The following is a 21,234-nucleotide window of genomic DNA, read 5'->3' on the forward strand; positions in this document are numbered from 1 at the left end:
TTCCAAGATCCCTAGATATTCAAATTTAAATTGCCTCTTACATGGTCTTAGAATTCTTGTTTTATCTGATTCAACTAGGAAACACATTGCCACCAACATTGAGGTGATATCACTCTTAACTTTATACCAGTTAATGTTCATGATAAATTCCTTACCAATAATTCTTTAGACCACTCTTGTAATCAGATTATGTGTTTTGAGAAAGACTACATGCAAGAGTTTCTTGGATATGGGTTCATCAAATTCCATTTTTTGTGAAGGTCCTTTTAGTTTGATAATTATATTTGTGTGTACAAAAATGTGTCACACTTATATAAACCATTATTCTTTAGAATGCCCATGAAAGAGGGCATCTTAAGAGGTGTCTTATAGCTCTCTATCTATGACATGAAAAGGTGCAAATATAAGTCTGGTGGCTCTCAAATGAACCAAGCTATGCAACCCTTGCAAGGTGCACCATAAAATGAGAGATTCAAAGAGTAGACGCAAGAGTGCCAATATCCAAGAATCTAGAATAAAATGCAATGCAAATGGAAGTTAGCAAAGAGAGTTAAAATATCCTCCAACTTAAGCTATGTGATCTAAGCTAGAGCATAAAAGAAAGCTAAGAAAATAATGTCATAGCATTTGCAAGTAGAATGGGATCTACGCTAAAAATGAAAGAGTGCAAGAATGTTCCAAGTCCTTCAAAGCTCCAAAAGCACCTTAAAATCCTAGAACATATTTAGCATGAGAGACCTAGGATTTTTGAATGAGGAGAGAGCCCTCCTTTTTTTGAAAAAAGGAGACAGTAGGATTAAGAGGCAAAAGAGGCACAATCAAGGGAGGATAATGCATCTTGAGTGATCCATGTACACAAGCATCTTCACTAATTACAATGAATAGTTGACTTTTGAGAGGGAAAGAAATGTGTAGAGGAGGATTAAAGTTATTTTAACAATAAAATATTCCTCTCACATAGAAAATTGTGCATTCATGTGTAGACAAAAATGTATTTTCTTTTAAATTTTTAATATAGGAATAATGATTTATGTGTGCACACTTAGGATAAGTGAGAAGTGGGGCTTTTATTTAATTAAAAAGGAAAAAGTTCTTTTAATTAAATAGGAACTTAGGATATAGTGGTCAAACCATAGGTTATAATCAAATATATTATAAAATGAGGATTTGATCAAGAATAAACAATTGAAGAAAGGGGGCTTATAGTCTAGATGACCATTTTTGGGTGAGTACATTTGCCCCTCTTTAACTAATGTGTGATCGATCTAGGAACACATTAAATCAAAGAATGAAGAAGCTAAGCAAGTAGAAGATAAGAAAAATGTGACTTCGAAGAATGAAGCATAGAGAGATAGAAATTCTTGAACACATAGCTTGTTAGCAGTAGTGTTGAACATTAGGAAAGAGATAAACAATACCAGTACCCGAGACGAGCACTGATATTTCAAAACAAGTAGGAAAAGAAAGCAGATGAATAAATAACCATAGAAGAAAAAGAAATTTGTAGCAATGATAGAATATTTTCCCCCTTGGGATTGAAATTGAAATGATATAGAGGAGATGCAAAAATAGTCTAGATATGATGAAATCGAGATAAAGAAAAGTCCATAGTAATAGATAAAAGATTAAAACTGAAGAGTGACCACTAAGAAATGAAGATATGACCAAGAAGATGAAGCATAAGAATTAGCTCAAAGCAAGAATAAAGATGAAATGGAATGAATAAGAAGAGTGGAGGAGAGTAGAAATGATGTAGAAGTGAACAAATGATGAATGCCCCAACTAGATTCAAAGATTAAGCCTCTGAAAGTCGGCCAACTATGGAGAAGGAGGAAATTTTGAAACAAAAATTTAACCATCAAGATGAATCTGAATTTTGATTTTGATCTCAAAAATAGATCTAGGATATTGAAATTAGGTAAGGTCAAAAAAGATATGTAAGAGATCTAAAAGGGTAGATAGATGTGATGATAAGATTAACCCTTTTGATGATAGGATAACAAAGAGGTGAGCAAAATCTAAGCGAAAATGACAAGATATGATCAAGAAGAAGCAAAAGAAGATGAATGCAGTTAGTCGACACATCCATGAAATATAAAGAAGACTATATCAACATTCAAAAATGCAAAGCTAAGCTAAAATGAAGCCTAAAATGCAAGCCAGTATGAAAAGGGTGCAATTGCAAGGGTTATATAGGTAGGTCCTATTTTCTATCATTGAGCCTTATTAGAGACATCAGAAGATCACACAATCATCACTAGTGTGAATTATGAGGCTATGAATATGATCTATATCAGATAGAAATGTGGGAACCCGACCTAAGCATCAAAGACATGTAGGTCAAGATGACTAATGTATTCAGGTTCCCTAAGTTTAGTATAGAAAGATTACACCTATATCAAGGCATAAGTGCCAAGATGATCCCCAAGTGCATTCTTGCAAGAATAGACCAGGATGATACATTGTAGATCCAAAGTGTTAAGAGGGACAATCATGAATGCTCACAAAACTTTAGATCAACAAAGTATACCCACAAGCAAGAAACAAGTAAAACATGCCCCATACCCCCAGTCTTCTAGTCCATGACATCCTCAAGAGACTACTATGGAGGGAACATTTAGTAAATAAATCATCATAAACAATGCACAAAGAAAATGAAGTTCATTAAGTCTCAACAAGTTTAATGTTTAAGTGCATGTGTGTAAGTCGCATGATCATCTCTTTAGGACATAGGTTTACTAGTGAAAAATATCACGATATTCTATACTGTAGCACAAGTATCCAATGAATGTTGATAAACACTTTTTGCAGGAGTTGCCAAAGAAACACTAGCACAACAAAGATACCTTAGATAAAACAAAAGACTACCTATGCCCCCTAGACCTAGACTAGGATCAAATCTAAACCAGGAATAACAAAAGGACATATGAAGTGAACTGGATTAAGCTTAGAGTGCAAAGTGATATGCTAATAGACATAAGTACAAGGGTCTCAAGTAGTGTCTATTTTCAGGTTTTCACCACATGGTGAGATACTTTTTTTTTACTTCTTATAATTTGTTTTTGTATTTTAGAGATATTTGATTTTTTTGTGTGATCAATCAAAGTGCCTATTTCTAGGTTTTTCTGAGTTGATCATTTTTTCAGGACATTTTATGCTTTTTAGGATTTTTTTTAGGGCCATATTTCATTTTTTTAAAGATTTTTTAGAATAATTTAGAGATCACTAGCTCTCAAGCAAGATCACATCAAATTTATCCCAATGTCTAGCAAGGTGAAGGGAAGGATGAAGTAGCAAGATGATAGATAAGATGGATAAGAAAGGATGAATGAAGCAAGTGAAAGAGATCCTCAAGGATTGACTCTTCAAGAGTACCCAAGCTAGGAAAAGCATAAAATAGCCATATGAAGTATGTTTTAGACAAGACAAGAAAGCCAAGAAAGGAGATAGCATGTATTATAAGTAGTTGAAGCCAATAAGTGAATAGCATATATGATAGGCAGTGGAAGCCAATAAGAAAGATAGCATGAAAGCGTGTAATCTAAAAGAGTAGACATGTCAAGAGGTTTATGAAAACCATGTTTTTTTTTGTGTAATCAAGACCAATCACTCAACTATATAGGATGGTGATGGGATAGAGCAATAATAATGCAACTAGATATGAAGGTTATGAATGAATGAGCAAGCACAATTGGGAAGCTCATGGATACAGTAGCCAATACAAAAGGATAACTCAACATTGTCAAGATCAAAGAGGGAAGATGGAACAAATGGATTATGGAAGAATTACACATGACACTTGTTTGCTAGGTTTTCATCATGGTACTTATCCAAGGTGCCACAAGAAGTGGTTTTCACCAAGGCACATTTTCATTTTTTTTTTCCTCTTTTTGAATTTTTAGAAAGAGCTCAAGCTTTTCCAATTTGGATAGTGCTCCTATTAGAAGGATAATTCATGATAAGCCAAGACCATCGAAAGTTATGCTCAAAGATGTTGGCAGGGTAATGGAAAGAAGATGATAGTAGGAAGAGTATATGGAGGATAAGAGTTCATGCTTTGGAAAGATAGAAGGGGTATGGATAGAACATAAGTGTAGTCTTGAAAAGATTGCATAAGGGTAGGTGAAAAAGTGGGCAAGATCAACATTAACACACACCTTGAAGGGTTGTGAAATAATGGAGTAATCATGGAGGAAATAGTTTGAGATTTAGATGTGTGAGATAGCATAGTAATGTTGGAGGAAGATGGAGTGGAAGGTTTCAGAAGCTTTTGAGGAAGATGCTTGGAAGAAAATAGAGTGGAAGCCTTTGGAAGCTTGAATGGAAACTTAGATTTATGTTCAATATTCAAATCTTGCAAGAGAGACTTGGGAATCCATATAGCTTTAGATTCTTTAGAACACATTTCTTCAATAATGATTTTAGAAACCCATATTTTCTTTGATTTAGCTCTTTGCATAGTGGACCTTTGTGGTTTTTTGAATAATTTTCTATCTTTGTATCCATATTTAGATTAGATAAGATATAGTGATCTCCATTTTAAAATGGATTATTGGGTGTGTTCTTAAGTTGACTGATCCAAATTTCTTCCAAAAGACTTGGGTTTTGTGGATGAATAAGGCTAATACAAATGGTTTATATGGATAGATGGATGGAAATTTGTCAAGGATGAGTGTCTTTGTCGATCTTGAGGTATAATAGGAGAGCTAGGAGTAGAAGTATGAGATGAAGGAGCATAAGGCCCCAATATGTATGGAATGTTTGAAGGCTTTAGGTTAGATGGATAAGGACCAAGAATAGACTTAGGAGATGCAAAGGGATAATGAGTAGGGATATTAGCATCTTTAGAGTGAGCAATGTGACTAAGACCATCAATAGACTCATGAGTAGCTTTGATAGGAGCACTTGAAGCTTGAGCATAATTTTGAAGTGGATATGAAGAAGTAGAACAAAAGGGTATACTTTTATCTTGACATATTTCTTTAGAAAGCATAGGCATATAACTTTTCTCATGATTTTCAGTAAGCTCAATGGAAGTAGTTGAAGTGATGTCTCCATCATACTTAGGATATGGATAAGGCATAGCATGTGGAAAGGTGACATCTTGAAGGAGATGAAAGGGTGCTTGATCTTGATATATCTTCACATTTACATTGTTATCTTTTTTAGAGTCCTCTTGACATGGAACCACTTCTAAAGACAAAGGAGAATATGTGGTTTTCATGATAGTATCTTGAAGAGGTAATGAAGGACTAGTGGAAGTGGGCATAGTAGGCATAGTAGCACATGAAGGTTGAGGATCTTTAGTCTTAGTAGCATGGAAAAGGTTTGCAGCCAAGTGAAGGTTAGCTTGAGTTTTTTTGATAGAGGCATGTTATAAATATTTGAAGTTCTAGGAAGTTCATGAGTGTTGGAAGAGGTGGAGGTGTCAAGGAGACCATCGCTAGACATAGGTTCATCAGCATGATCTTTCTCAAAAGAAGTTCCCTCTTTACACGAGTCATTAGGGATTCCAACATCAATCATCCTGTCATCAATAAGATCTTGAATTTTATGTTTAAAGTCAATACAATCTTCAGTTATATGACCTTTGTTTCTATGGTAATTACAAAAGCAATCATCTCTCCACCATGGAGGTTTGATTTTAGGTTCATAAGTTGTAGAGTTGTCTGGTAATGTGATGAACTCATTATCAAGAAGTGTTTGCAAGATGGCATTGCACGAATCTTCCAAGGGAGTAAAAGTTCTCTCAAATGTATGTATAGAATATTTTTGTCATTATCATATTGGTCAAAGATAAGTCCATCATTAAATATTGGCATATGCTCAAAGGAGGTATCACTTTCTTGCTATCTAAAAAGGTCTTTAACTCCAATAAATGAAATCAATTGATATCTTGGAGAGACGGAGTGTGTAGACTTAGAAGAAGAGGAAGAAGATGATTGAAGAAGATGACTCATGTTCATATTGAGAGCTTAAGGGAAGCTCATGTGATGATTCTATTCTTTCCTCTAATCTTTTCTCAATTTTAGACTTCATTTCTATCATGCACCTAGTGAAATGAAGGTAAGAAAGATCATTGTTTATTCTAGTTCTTTGTATCAAGCACATAGATCTTGAAACTATTTAGTGGCATAGAAGAATTCATGATCATCTAGACTTATTTGAAGTTTGGTAGCACAAGGTTTGAAGCCCATAGTGATAGATAGAAAATCAAGCATGAAGGAGACTAGAGGAAGCTAATAAGGTGAGACAAGATAACTTAATCTCCAAATCAGAGAGGTAGAGTGTTCACTTGTCAAAGTGAGGTAGCAATGAGTGAGTGAGTTGTCAAGAAAAGTGTCCAATTAGCTTACAACACTAGGGACTCAAGTCAAGAGTTAGGAAAGAAGCCCAAATAGAAAAGTAGATAGATAATAAAAAAAAAGTGAACAAATCTCTCAATCAAGGAGTGGAGTCAAGAGATCAAGGTAACCATTTTAGCAAAATAAATTTGTAGTATGCTAGCATAGACCATAAAGATGGAAAAGAACAAGAGGGTTGTGACCAAAGACAATTTTTAAGCATGTTCAACCACTAGAGACATAGAAAATAAAATTCAAATGATGAAACTCCCCTTAGCAAGAAACACAAGAAAAATGTGTGCACTTGATATTTTGACTTGGGTGACAAAGTTTGACAATAGTTGATAGCATAGAAATGTTGGAACAATTGATTAATTGTGTATTGTCTTTGATGTTACACAAAATGTCATATCATTACTAGTCAGTGTATTCCAAGCTCACTTAGGCATTGAAGATAGTTTTCTGTGTCTACTGAGCATTCCAGAGTTTGCCTAGTTTAGAAGACAATATCTATCGAGTTACTCGGGCGCCAAAGGAAATTTTGTGAAAGTTGAGTGTTAACCGAGCTCACTCGATTAATAAAGGAAATATTGGATGGAACCAATGTTAACCAAGCTCACTCGGTTACCAAAGGAACTTTGCGAATTGTAGTGTTAATAGAGCTCACTTGGTTAGCACAAGAAAAACATTTTTGAGTTAGTGTCTACTGAGTAGGGTCGGCTAACAAAGGATTTTCTTGTTTTGGAATATTGATTTCAATTGAATTCTCTGTTGGTTCTAGCCAACTAAGGAGATGAATATTAATTATTCTAAGTTATATTCTAGCTGACTTGACAATATGAAAGATATAAATATAAGGTCAAGTTGAGATTTAGAAAGGTGAATGCATGGAAGATAATTGAAGATTTAATGATGCTAAGAGGAAGTGAATCAAAAGGATAAGTAGAATATCCTTGTGAAGCTAAAAAGATACATTCAATCAAGAAGGATCAAGTATACAAGCTAGAAATGAGATTCGTAATTAGCAATTTAGTTACATATGAAATCAGTTCATCTCATTGTTACTCGCTAACCATTGTAGTAGTGATCTAAATCTCTTAACAGAGTTGGTTTAATAGATATTTGTAAATCCTCTAACAAGGTGGCATCTCTATTGAATTTTTCAAAGGCCTCTAACAAGGCCACTCCTAATAGGGTGATTAAATCTCTAACAGGGTCACACCTAATAGTGTGTTTTGTAACCTTTAATAGGGTTGGCTCCTAATAGGGCTCGCTTCAAAAGAGTGAAAATCAATAACTAGTTACAATTGGTGGTTTTTCCCAAATTGGGTTTCCATGTTAAATCTTGGTGTCAAATGTGTTCATAATATTTCTCATATGTGGGCTCACTTCAGAAGAGTGGTTTTTCCCAAATTGGGTTTCCACGTTAAATTTTGGTGTCAAATGTGTTCATGCTATTTCTCTTATGCGTTTGCACCTAAGTTATAGTAACATTAATCATAGATAATATCTTAAGATTTTCATGGTAAGTATTTGCTGAGCATTTTCAATGTTTTTCGAGTTACAACATTTTTCTATGTGTTTGTTGAGCATCATCAGAGTTCAGTCTTCAAAATTTATTTTGTACTTACATATTAGGGATCTAGGATCCTCTTAGTTACTCCTCTTATATTTCCAACAAGAAATTTTGATGTTCAAAAGAAAGTTGTTTTCAAGCAATAGAGTGACACATGGAGTAGTCTTCAAGAAATCAAGAAAAGGACAAAGCAACCTTGAATGATACAAGCATGTGTGATGTATAAAAAGGAAAATCCTAGAACTACCATCATGTGTATTTTCAAAATATTTCCACGGGTCTAGCACATTCAAGAACACATCAAGAAATAGATACCTAAAGGACATGGTTCATTTATTCAATGCCTTGGCCCATAAATTGATGCTCCCTTGCCTCACACAAAGTGGTTGCCCACAATAGATACTGGATTTTTCATAGATGGGTTACCCACATCTAAAGGAACACATATGGTGAGTCAAATATTGTGGTGATTGGGGTAGTCCACTAGGATCGATCCTTGCACCAATATATTGAGTGGAAAATAAGGGTAACCTCTATCCTAGGTTCTTAGTAAGGGCTTCCATCCATAGTACTCCTCTTGCTCCTGATATGGGACACCTTATCATATGATAATTAACGGACCTCACGACCATAAGAGTAGCTTAAACATTTTCACCTAGTGATTTCCTCATGGTCACAACACCACTAGTACTTCCACTAGATGAAGAAAAATACTATGTCTACCAAGGTTTTTTGTCCTTGATAGCCTTGATTTTATAGTATTGATGATTAAAAAATAAAGAAAGGCAAAAATTCAAATTTATTAGAAAAAGAAAACAAAAACAAACTAAGAAACATCAAGAAATTTATACAACATATTTTATTTTATGTGTTGCCAATTGCATCACAATTATTATGGCCATAACCATTGACATTTCCATTGCCACCACAATGGCAACCATTGGCATAGTTATAACCTCCACCACCACAGCTATTGTTGACACTCTGAACATATGCTCCACTAGAGCTAGTGACATCAACAACCTTGGTATGACTATCACTACCTTTCTCAAAAATAAACTCTACAGATTCACCCTCAACTAAGCTCCTAATTTTTTGATTGATCTACAACAGAACTAAATTTTGGTCGATCATCAGTGTCATCAACAATAAAGTGCCAGACATTGTTCCTTTCATATTCTAGTACATAGTAGTTCTCATCAACTTTTTTCCAATTGGTTTCAAGAGTAAGTATAATCTTTGCATAGTACTCATCATTATTGTAAACCTAGAAATTCTCAATTTATCTGATAAGAAACATCTTTAAAATATTTTTTATTCCAAGATATAGACATAAAATTAAAAACTTAAAAGTAGTTATGTCCAGAGGCATGAAAAAATTGATTTATTTGAAACTAAAACATAATGTACATAATAAAGAATTGTAAAGTTTGAATCAATTATGTTCAGGGGTATCACATACCAATGTGGGCATTTTTTGTGTTCATTGGCATTGCCAGAAATAATTCCCTATGTAATCTCTTTTGCATTTAGTGGGCAACATCTACAAAAGACTAATGTGTCCTGTATAGAAACAAAAGTAATCATGACTTCAACAATTTCCCCAAGGACATAATTATCTTCAGATAGATAATAAGAAAGGTGAAATTTTGAGCTCCACCAATTTTTCATAGAGTTTTTTTGTGTTCCTTTCATTCTTCTACAAATTTTTATCATAGTTCAACAAGTTGAACTTTTAGCTCTTCATGCTAATGAAACACAAAACAAAACAATATTTAATAATAAATTCCTTAAATTTTTGAGATTAAAAGTTAAAAATAGCTCAACATTTTAAATCTTATGTAGAACTTGCACACAAGAAGTCATTGCACTCATATTAGCAAATGATGAAATACAAGAATCAACCCTTTTAGATGATTTAACATAATCATTCATCAACATCTTCTATCTCTAGAAATAATTCAAAATAATGTTATGATTGCAGAGTATATAGAAAAATAAAATATACGAGGATACAAAATATGGTTCTAAGTTTCTACCTTGTGCTTGTCAGTCAATAACAAAGTGGTAGTCAATACCTAGGATCAGATTAAGTAGTTGGCACAATTTTTTTTTTTAGGGTAATTAAATATCCAATAGCATATCCAAATTGAATTTTCAAAGACAAGAACAAAGGAGAAGGAAGCAAAGCCTACTAGAGAGCTACGAGTCAAGACCGATGCTTGTGAATGAAAGGATAGTGGTTAGGATGTATAGTTTGTAGCATGCCTTCCATTTCATCTTGTCCTAGTTTATTTAGGTCTAGAGTGAAGGTGGAAGGAAGAATTAAGTAGTAGACATAGTTGCAAAGCCCTTAGTTGTTTACCTTGATCTAGTTGTTTAAGACTATTACTTTCTTCTTTTATTAAGGCATATCTAGTCCTAGATCCATAGATAGAGTTTGTTTGAGAGCCATAAGATTATTCAATGTTTTCATGAAGCTATATCATGTAATGGTCCTATGCCCTACCTTCCCATAATTCCTTAAAGCTAAACAAGTCTACAGAGGCATGGATTGTTCAAGTCACTTGTTTTTGAATTTCATGCTAGCTAGAAACCAAGATTGGCCACATGACATTCATGTGAAAATACCTAAATGTTGATAATTATCACACCTTACCATAAAACTCTATATACATCATGATTGAAATTAGAATATGTATTTTTTTAATATACAAGTGCTCTTTCAATCTAATGAAGAGAAAATAAATAAAATAATAATGGATAACTACAACAACTATTATATTAAATTCAATGTTCATTGATGAAAATTATATATTTTGAAAAATTATTAATAAGAAATTAATTTTTTAAGATAACATTTCTAATAGTTTAATATTCAATATTTTATTAAAAATAAATATATTATTCATAATATCTAATTTTTAATAATATATAAAAATTAGTAATTAGCAATTCAAAATATATTTTGTAAATTAGTAGTATATTAAAAATTTATTAATAAAAATTCATAAACTTGATATAATTTCAATGAATCTATGATGAAAAGAAATACTAGTCATAAATTAAAAAAATGGCAAATCAAGCAAAAAAGAAATCTACTTGTGAAAAGTAGATTTGAACCCTAAGTCTTGCTTGCAAATGAATATTCTATATCATGGAGTGTGCCCTAAATGAATTAAGAAGCTTGGAGTGGGAAGACTAGAGATTGTTAGCAATGCAAAACTACACAATCGATACAATGTGTTAGATCCAGAACCATAAGCACAAAAATTTTCAAAAAAAATGACCAGTTTTGAAGCTCCAGTTCATCTTCATAATAATCGAAATGCAACCACTATCATCAGGAAAACAAAAAATGTAATGCAAAGTAGAAGTAAATGGTAACAAGCCATGAATTAGATAAACAAAAGATTAGGCCCCGCAACACTCACTTCGGCTCTAAGTAACAGTAAAGAAGCAGAAGATGAGTGGTTGAAAAGCCAGGAAGTCTTCTTTAGAAAGACCAAGTATTCAAAATTAGAAGAAATCAAAGCAATAAAAGACAATACATAGGGTAATCACAAACCCTTGTTTACACAAATCATCTCTAGACCTACAAAGGTTTCGGTTGCTAATAGTATTGAACTTGACATTAAGAAATCATTGTCCTCTCTGCTCAAAAACCCAACAAATAGATCAATTAAGACTACAACAATGACCTCCAAGCCATCTGTTTATATTCCCCCACATAAGAAGAAATAACTAGTTGTAAACAAGCAAATCAAATATATAAATCCTCATCCTAGAGAAATAAACTATGTTGAAAACAATGAAATGATCATAATTAGCAATGAATATAGTGAAGCAAAATGGAATGAATGCTCTAATCTAGGAGCATATGTGCTCTGGAGTGACTCAACAAGATACAAAGCTAAACTAGAAAATAACCTAACAAAGATTTGTGGTGTAGAGGTAAGTAACATCACCCCTTTTGACAATCACTCTTGGTATTTGCAATGTCAAGATCATAGAACTAGGAGCAAATTGGTAGAAATATCAAATTGTTAATATAAAGGGAATCTAATCAAATTTATAGCATGGCAACCTAATTTTAATAAAAAATAGTAATAAGAAGTTATATATAATAAAATGGATGGAATATGCAAATATTCCTCTAGAACAAAATGACATTAACATTATAAAAAGAATAGGGAAAGCTTTAGGAGATCTTATAGGTTTTGAAGTAAACCATTATAAATCAAGTAAGATAAGATTCTTAGTTTTGATGAAAGAAGAAAAAAATGAGCCTATAATGAAAAAAATTATAACAAATAGATCAATATATAAATTAACTTTCACTAAATATGAAGGAGAAATCAATGAAATACTTGGAGAAAATTTTAGAAAGAAAAAAATAAAGAACAATCTGAAAGAAGCCTTAAAGGAATATTAGAAAAAGGGAGAAGAAGGTAGAAGACAACAAGGAAAAAAGAAAATCAGTTGACAAAGAGAGTACAAATAGTCAAGTCTTGAGGGCAATAGAGGCATAGCAAGAAGAACAGAGGGAAAACATAAGGATAACAAAAGACCCAACGATAGAAAGGAAGAAAACATGGATTATCAACTCATAATGGATAAATACAAAAATTGTAAAGAGTGCAGACAAGATAGGGAAACCCTAGAAGAAATAGATCTTAATATGAAAAAATTAAACATGCTTTCTCATGAGGTGTTTCTCCTACAAAATGATCTAGAAGATCAATTTATTCTAGCAGATTGTAGTCATATAGAGCACAAAGGCAAGTCAATCATGAGGTTAGAATTAGAAAAGAGCACAGAAAGAGTCTGCGATATAGTGACAAAAGAATTAGAAGAGGAGATAGGCACAGAACAGGGTGAAGAGGAAAGCAAGATGGAGTCAGCAATAGACAAGAGGAAAATTGGGGGAACATATAAACATATAAATCAAAATTAGAGCCTACCAGACAAGGAAGAAGTAATAATTGAGAAACAAGTTCAGAGTCCTAGCATACTAGTTGTAGATTCAACTCAGTGGAGTAATGTGACCATCAGGAAAAAATCAAAGTAAAAAAGTTATGAGTTCTAGTAGACACCCATCAGTGGGATGGACATGTTTGATTTGGATAAGGAAGAGGAAATCAGGGCAGCGGACAAGACTTCTACAGAGCCCTTGATACCAATGGAGATAGAAACTCTAATTAGAGAAGCAAAAAAAAATAACAGTCAATCAAGTATACTAAAAGAAGATCAGGAAAATCAACAAGGAGGCAAGAATTTAGAATTCTAAGGGAAAAAAGCTCTAGGGAAGAAGGAATAGAAAACTTTAGAATTGAGGAGGAAGGTAAGAATGCAAAAGAAGAAGAAACTCCAATAAATGATCAAATGATTAGAGAGATTTTATTAGAGGGAGAATAGGAAGCAAAAGAGATAAAAGTCTCGACAATGGTCAAACATCATTCAAATTTGGAAAATTTGGGAATATCCATTAGTCAGGAAGGTCTAAAAACACCTAATTGTGGAAAAGTAAAACTAAAAAGAGGACGAAAATCACCGAAAGAGCTTAGGGAGGCAGTAGGGCAAGCAGAGGAACAAACTAAGATTAGTTAATTACTACAAGTTGGGAAGGGGAAGAGCCTTCCCAAGGACTAATGAGAATAACAACATGGAATACTAGCGGCCTAAATTCCCATAGCAAGAAACACTTGCTTAAGCATAACCTCACATTACTTGAAACATAAATTTTACTAATTCAGGAAACAAAATTAAATAAAGAAGAAGGAACTAAGTTAGGAAAGAAGTTAGGACTATGAAAAACTAAATTTAAAGAATCAAATGGAGCTTTAGGTGGACTGGGAATGCTATGGAACAATCATAAGATCGATCTAAAAATAATAGCTACTAATCCTAATTGGATGGGATGTAGAGTTTCAAGTCTTAAAAATAATCTTCAGATCATAGTGATAAATGTCTATGGGCCTACACAAACAATAGATAAATTAGCAATATGGAATGGGATCAATACCTTTATAATTAATCAACATAATGATAACTTTATCATTGGAGGAGATTTCAATGTAATATTAAAAAGGGAAGAAAAATATGGGATTATCCAGACAATTCCATGAGCAACAATGGACTTCAAAGAATGGGCCAAGAATAACTAGAAGAAAAGGAACATATACATGGAATAATAGAAGAAAATACTTCAACAATATAGCAAAAAGGTTGGACATATTCTTTTTTAAAGGAGACTTAAGCAACTTAAATAGAGAAATCAAGGCAGAAATATTACCATTGGCAGGTTCAAATCACTTTCCTATAGAAATAAATATCATAGAACCATCTAAACCTACTAAAAATTTGTTTAAGTGTGAAAAAATGTGGTTCCTAAACAAAAATTTCATGGATAACATAAAAAACTGGTGGCAAGAAGTCCAAGGATAAAAAATGTTCTACTTTGTATTTAAACTAAAGATGGTAAAGGAATTTTTTTATATGGAATAAATTACAATTCAACAACTTATTTAAAGAAAAACTGAATATAGAAGAAAAGTTGAAAAAATTAAATAAAGAAGTTATCAAAAAGGGAATGAATAATAAAACATATATGCAAGAAAAAGAATTCCTATCAAAACAAGAAGAAATATTAGCTAAATAAGAGGTGTTTTGGAAACAAAAATCTAGGGAGAAATGGTTGGCAGAAGGAGATTGTAATACAAAATACTTTCATACTAATGCCTTACTGTAGAAACCCAGGACAACTCTGATACCAATTTGATTGGGGTAAATGGATTGGATCCACAATGATAATTAAACACAAAATACACACTACAAGCACTTATAGAAATTATAAACTCATTTCATTGTCTAATACCACTTGTAGAAACCCAAGACAACTCTAATACACCTTGTGAAATGTGGCTGGACAAACTAAACTTAAATGGAAAATACTCAATGTGTTGTGGCACTAATATATTTCATTAACCATTTTGTCCATATCAATAACATTACAAAATGCCTCTATTTATAGAGTCTTTGATTATTTCTATAAATATCTAAATTAGTTGACATAGGAAAAATAAACTTTTCTAGAACCATCTACACATAAATGACTTCTAGAACTTTACCTAACCCTATTTGTCATTCCAAGAATTTCTAGAATCCTCTATTATGCTTTTACATTTCATTTGAGGGGGAAATTACACATTCCAACACTCCCCCCTAATTTCAACCTCAAATGTTGTTGCATACAAATCTAAATCATTTCTTTTTCTTGATGCAAAAATTCCATTATCCAAATCCTTTCTTTTTGTCTTCCAAGGTTATGACCTTTAATTTCTATAAGTAATTCACTAAATCTTTTACCAATGATTTCCTCTTTTCATAGGATCCACTGATAGTCTTGCCTCATCTGTCACAAATTTGGGTGACAAGATTCACTAATAACCTTGATCAAATTCATGTCTTCTTTCAGCTACCCCTTGATAGCTTCATCTATCACAAATAGTGTTAGGGTTCTCCAAATAACCTTGCTCGACAAAATAATAAATCTCTTTGCTATCACAAAGGGTGACAAACCAATTCCTTCTTCAGCTATCCCTTGGTTAGCTGCTTTTGTGAAAAATGGTGACATGATTCTCCCAATTAACTTGACTCTGATTTGTCTATCACAAACGGTGATAGGATTTTCTTGACCTAGCTCTGATACCACTTGTAGAAACCTAGGACAACTCTGATACCAATCTAAAGGGGGTGGATGGATTGGATCCACAATGATAATTAAACACAGAATACACACTACATGAACTTATAGAAATTATAAAATCATTTTATTGTCTAATACCACTTATAGAATCCCAAGACAGCTCTAATACACCTTGTGAAAGGTGGATGGACACACTAAACTAAAATGGAAAAATACTCAATGTGTTGTGGCATTAATATATTTCATTAACCATTTTTTCCATATCATTAACATTGCAAGATGCCTCTATTTATAGAGTCTTTGATTGTTTATGGAAATATCTAAATTAGCCAACATAAGACAAATATAATTTTCTATAACTATCTACACATAAATGATTTCTAGAACTTTACTTAACCCTATTCATCATTCCAAGAATTTATAGAATCCTCTATTATGCTTTTACATTTCATTTGAGGGGGAAATTACACATTCCAACACATACAACATAGAGCCATTAACAATATATCAAAAATTTAAAAAATAGAAGGAAATTTAGTAGACAATCTAACTAAAATCACAGAGATTTGTGTAGATTACTACAAAGATATCCTTAATAATTATGAATACTCTAACTGAGTAGCACAAGAGGAAATTCCGAAAGTAGTTCCTAAGGTCATCGTAGAAAAAGATAATGAAGCTTTTAATAAACCTTTCTCTTTGCAAGATATTAAAACAACTCTCTTTGATATTAATCCAAATAAATCACCAGGACTAGATGGGTTTCAAGCTTTCTTTTTCCAAAAATGTTGGGAAATTATAGGAGTAGATTTTTGAAAAGCAATTGAAGCATCAAAGAATGGGGGAAAATTATTTGTAGAAATTAATCACACATTCCTAACACTAATCCCAAAAAAGAGTGAGGCTGAAGAACCGGGAGACTTAAGACCTATTTCTCTTTGCAACATGATTTATAAAATTTTATCTAAATCTTTAGCAAACCAACTAAAAGAATATCTCCCTAAATTAATATCAGAAGAATAGACTGGGCTGCTACCCAAGAGATCTATACTAGATGACATCTCAATCATACAAGAAATCATCCATTCAACATCAAAGAATAAAGAGGCATGCATGTTACTAAAATTAGATATTCAAAAAGCATATGATAAAGTGGATTGAAGATTCCTATGTAAAACCTTAGAAGCATTTGGATTCTCACATCAATGGATCAACATCATTTTTCAGTGTATATCCACCCCAAAAATATCGCTTCTTATAAATAGAACCCTAGAAATTTTCTTTAGTATTTCTAGGGGGATTCATCAAGGTGACCCTATTTCTCCCTTCCTCTTCATTATTTTTGCTAAAACCTTCGGGAGAAAAATTAAGATAGCACAAATTGAAAATAAAATTAAAGGAATTAAGGTTACAAAGAATGTTACTAACACCAGACATCAACAATTCATAGATGGCACAATAATAGCTGGAGTAAGTACTTAAAAAGAAATAGAAAACTTTAAAAGAATCCTAAACAACTACACAAAAGCATCAGGGCAAAAAATTAATGCAAAAAAATTAGATTTTTTTTTCCCTTAATACACCATTAGAAAGAGAAGAATATATCTGCAATGAATCAAGATACAAGAAAGGAACCTTCCCTTGCAAGTATCTAGGAATATACCTGGATAAAGGGGTTAAAAAGAATCAAGGATGAGAGCAAGTATTGGAAAGAATAGATAATCATATGGAATCATGGAAAGGAAAATGGTTAACCAAAGCTAGGAAAGCAACAAAAATCAAAGTAGTTTTATCAGCAATACCCATCTATCAACTATCATGTCTGCAATTACCAAAGAATATCAATTAGAAAATAGAAATAAAACTGAGAGATTTCTTTTGGAAAGGCATAGAGGATTAAAAGAAGGAAACTCCAATAAGATGGGAAAAAATTTGTAGGCCAAAAGAAGTAGGGGGATTAGGAATTAAAATCTAGAATGGTATAATGAAGCATTAGGCATAAAATAAGTGTGGAGAATGTATCAAGAAAGAGACAACAAATGGGCAAGAATTTTGTATAATAAATATTTGAATACAATAGACATGACATCATTATTAAGAACTAGGAACCCCCTAAAGGTTCTGCAACATGGAATTTTATGGTAAAATGTCACCCCTTAATTTCAAAATGTGTAACATGGCATATAGGTAGAGGTGAAAAAGCCTCATTCTAGGAAGATTCTTGGAATGGGCACCCCCCACTAGATCAATCTGATATGACTAACAATGCAAAAATTCTATTAATATCAATATGGGGAACCAAGGTTGCAGATTATATCCAACATGATCCCTCAAATGAAGAAGCCCCATGGATATGGAAATCCTTAGAAAATGGAGATCTTAACCCTACGGACTAGGAGAAATTAGAATCTATTCTTAGAGAGTGCCCAATCAACTATTACAATAGGGAGGACAAGCTCATATGGGTAGCTGCCAAAGATGGAATTTAAAAGGTAAAGGAGAGTTCTAATCAAAAAATTAATCCAAAAAGGTGGGAAGCAATTAATATTCCTATAAATCTATGTTGGGACCCATTATGACTACCCAAAGTAGGTATCTTTCTTTGGGCAACCTCTCAAAATTGAATCCTAATAGTAGATAGAATCAAAAAAATGGGATTTGAAGGCCCTTCGATATGCACCCTCTACAAAGAAAACTCAGAAATTGTTGAGCATATTTTTTAGCAATGTAAATACACTAAGGAATGATGGGATTGGCTTAAACTCAAGCTAAATTGGTCACCCCCACGCTCGAGGAACTGGTAAGACCACCTAGTAGGGTGGCCTAAAAAAACTAATAACAAAGTATATGAAAGACTCTAGAACATCATCCCAGTTGTCCTAGCATGAGAGATATGGAAGGAAAAAAATAGACAGATCTTTAATGATGAAGAACTCAAAACTTCATCTCTCCTTAACAAGATTGAAGCAAGTATTAAAGAAGTTATAAATCGTAATCTTAAAAAACTACAAAAGAAGAAGGTTCCTTCTCAGATTGGTATGTAGAAATGAAAAAGAATTGGCAACATGTAATTAATCCACCTCTCATTTATAAAAATAAGAATAGTATAGCCAAAAAAGAATGCAAATGGGAACCCTCACCTAAAGGATGGAAGAAACTAAATTTTGATGGAGCCTCAAGAGGGAACTTGAGGGTAGCAAGAATAGGGTGTATAATTAGGGAGGAATCTAGAAATTGGATTATAAAATTAGCTAAGCCATTGGGAATAGTCTCAAATAATATTGCAGAATTATAAGAAATACATGAAGGGATAAAATAGAGTATAAAATTAAAAATCAAGAAGATTATAATTGAAGGAGACTCTTAAATCATCCTTAATGTGCTTAGAAATGGGGAAACCCCTAATTGGATATTAAGTTCAAAAATAGAAAAAACTACCAACCTTTTGGATAAATTTGAAGAAGTAAGGTTTATACTTATATACAGAGAAGGTAATATAGAAGCAGACTTATTGGCTAACAAAGGAATATATGGAGAGAACATTCATTTGGTTAGTCAAATTTAATTCTCTGAGGTAATCATGAATCTTAGACCTTTCAAGCATTCTCCTTTGACACTAGGTTATATGATTATCTCATTATGTATAAATTTTGCTCCCCGATTTCATCTCATGCGATTTTCATCACTCAGATTACCTGTGACCTCAAGTACCCTTTTTAATAAATCCAGCTTGAATCATTACCCATATGTATCTTGATTGCATCATCACTCGATTATTTCTAGATTTTTGTTGACTTTGTAGAAAGCTCCTATAAATCAGTGTTGGGTCATTTTATCTTTGTGTTTTATCTAAGGAGTCTAGTTATTAGCCAAGGTAGATGTCAGCATGGATACTAATTCTATAGAAGTTTGTACTATGGATTTTAGAGTTAATGTGAAGCCTAAGAGGTGGACTCATTTGTTCAATCCCATAGACAATATGAGCAGGGTAGCCATTAGTAGGGTTTTAGGTGAAGGTGTCTTTAATTATGACTATTCATGGTGAATTGACATCAACATTATAGGTGCTTGGATTGGATTCCTAGTTAGGGCCAAAGTTAGGAAATGGATATTATCCAGCTCTATTATAATGTTTTTGACCTTGTCTGGTTGGTAGGTCTAGAATAGGTGGTTTGGAAGCTTACAGCTCACCCACAGGGGAGTTTGGAGCTTGCAATTGTACCAAGACGCCCTCATTGGTCATCAGGAATAATATCCTCATTTTTCATGAATGGCCTAGGATGGAAGCCAAAATTTAGTTCCTTCTACATTGGAGAGGTATTGTGGAAGATTTGGCTAAGGTTTGGCTCTTGAATTACCTGCATGCCTTTGATGCTTACATTCATCCTAGAGTGGATTTTGCAAACTTGGAAGCCGTGGATATTTGCCTTCCAAATTTAGACAAGTTGAGCAGAGCTAGCAACACCATTGAATTTCCTCCTAGATCTTAGGCAAAAGATATTAGGGAAGCTTCTGAAATCATCATGGTTTTTTGGAAGAAGGACATTGGTGCATAGATGGGGTTGTTGGTCTAGTTTTGACAGTTTTTTGGGGTTCCTAATGCTCTTGCAGTCATGGTGGCTCTTCCTCCTTCATTATGATCTGGTATTAGGGTTGTGTTTTTTGTTATCTTTTCAGGTTATACTCTACTAGAGCTCTTCGGTTAGGGTAGTAGTGCTCTTATATTCTATATATCTACAGATTATGGGCTTTCTACATTTTTTCCTGGGTTGTTTTTCTAGTTGCTTCTTAGTAGTGGGTATCTCTTTTGCTCGTTTGGTTATTGTATATTTCTCTGGGTTTGATGTATAACAATCATATCATGAATATAAATCTTATATTATCTTTGTCTTTATCTTTTCATGGGGTTATCTATGTTTTCTTGGTGTACTCGGGCTTGGCCCCTTTTGGTGGGTTGTCTTTTTGCTATGATCTTCTAATGCTTAGCTATTCGGATTTATCTATGATCATTCCTATTCAAAATAATATGGTTCTATTTTTTTTCTCAATGAGGGTTTTTTTATCAGTGAACTTGGGTTGATACTCCTTGTTTTAGCAACATCACTCACTGGAAACGTTTTAATTACCATATTCACTCACTAGGTGTTTAGAAATTGGTTCAAGATTAACATTAATCTACTCTTAACTATGGTTCTATGTTGTCCTAATCAATCTAAAGATACCTTTATTATTTTAACTAATCAAATATGGTATCAGGGTTACTTTCTTGACTTCCTTACTAACTGCACTAATATCACTCTTTAGCTGATTTTCTTAGTAGTAGGAGATCATGGTGTTATTTTTTGTACCAAAAAGATTGTAGAGTCTCTGCAAGTTATCCTAGTTCTAGACGTTTCTCTTTTCCCCTATCACAAAACTTCTGATGTTTTTGTGGTTCAGTCTCGTGCCCATCTATTTTGATGCTTTATCTTTTTGGACCACATTTTTTTTCTGTATTAAAATTTTTGGCACTCTCATTTTGATTATGTTCATGAAAACTCAAAAGGATAGTTGTAAACTAGGGTATGCCCCTTTTAAACATGTAATATTGTAGGACTTTGATCCCA

The sequence above is a fragment of the Cupressus sempervirens genome, chromosome 11 (assembly GCF_028749045.1).
Source record: "Cupressus sempervirens isolate cs-2001-9-10 chromosome 11, ASM2874904v1, whole genome shotgun sequence".
Classification (NCBI taxonomy): Eukaryota; Viridiplantae; Streptophyta; class Pinopsida; order Cupressales; family Cupressaceae; genus Cupressus; species Cupressus sempervirens.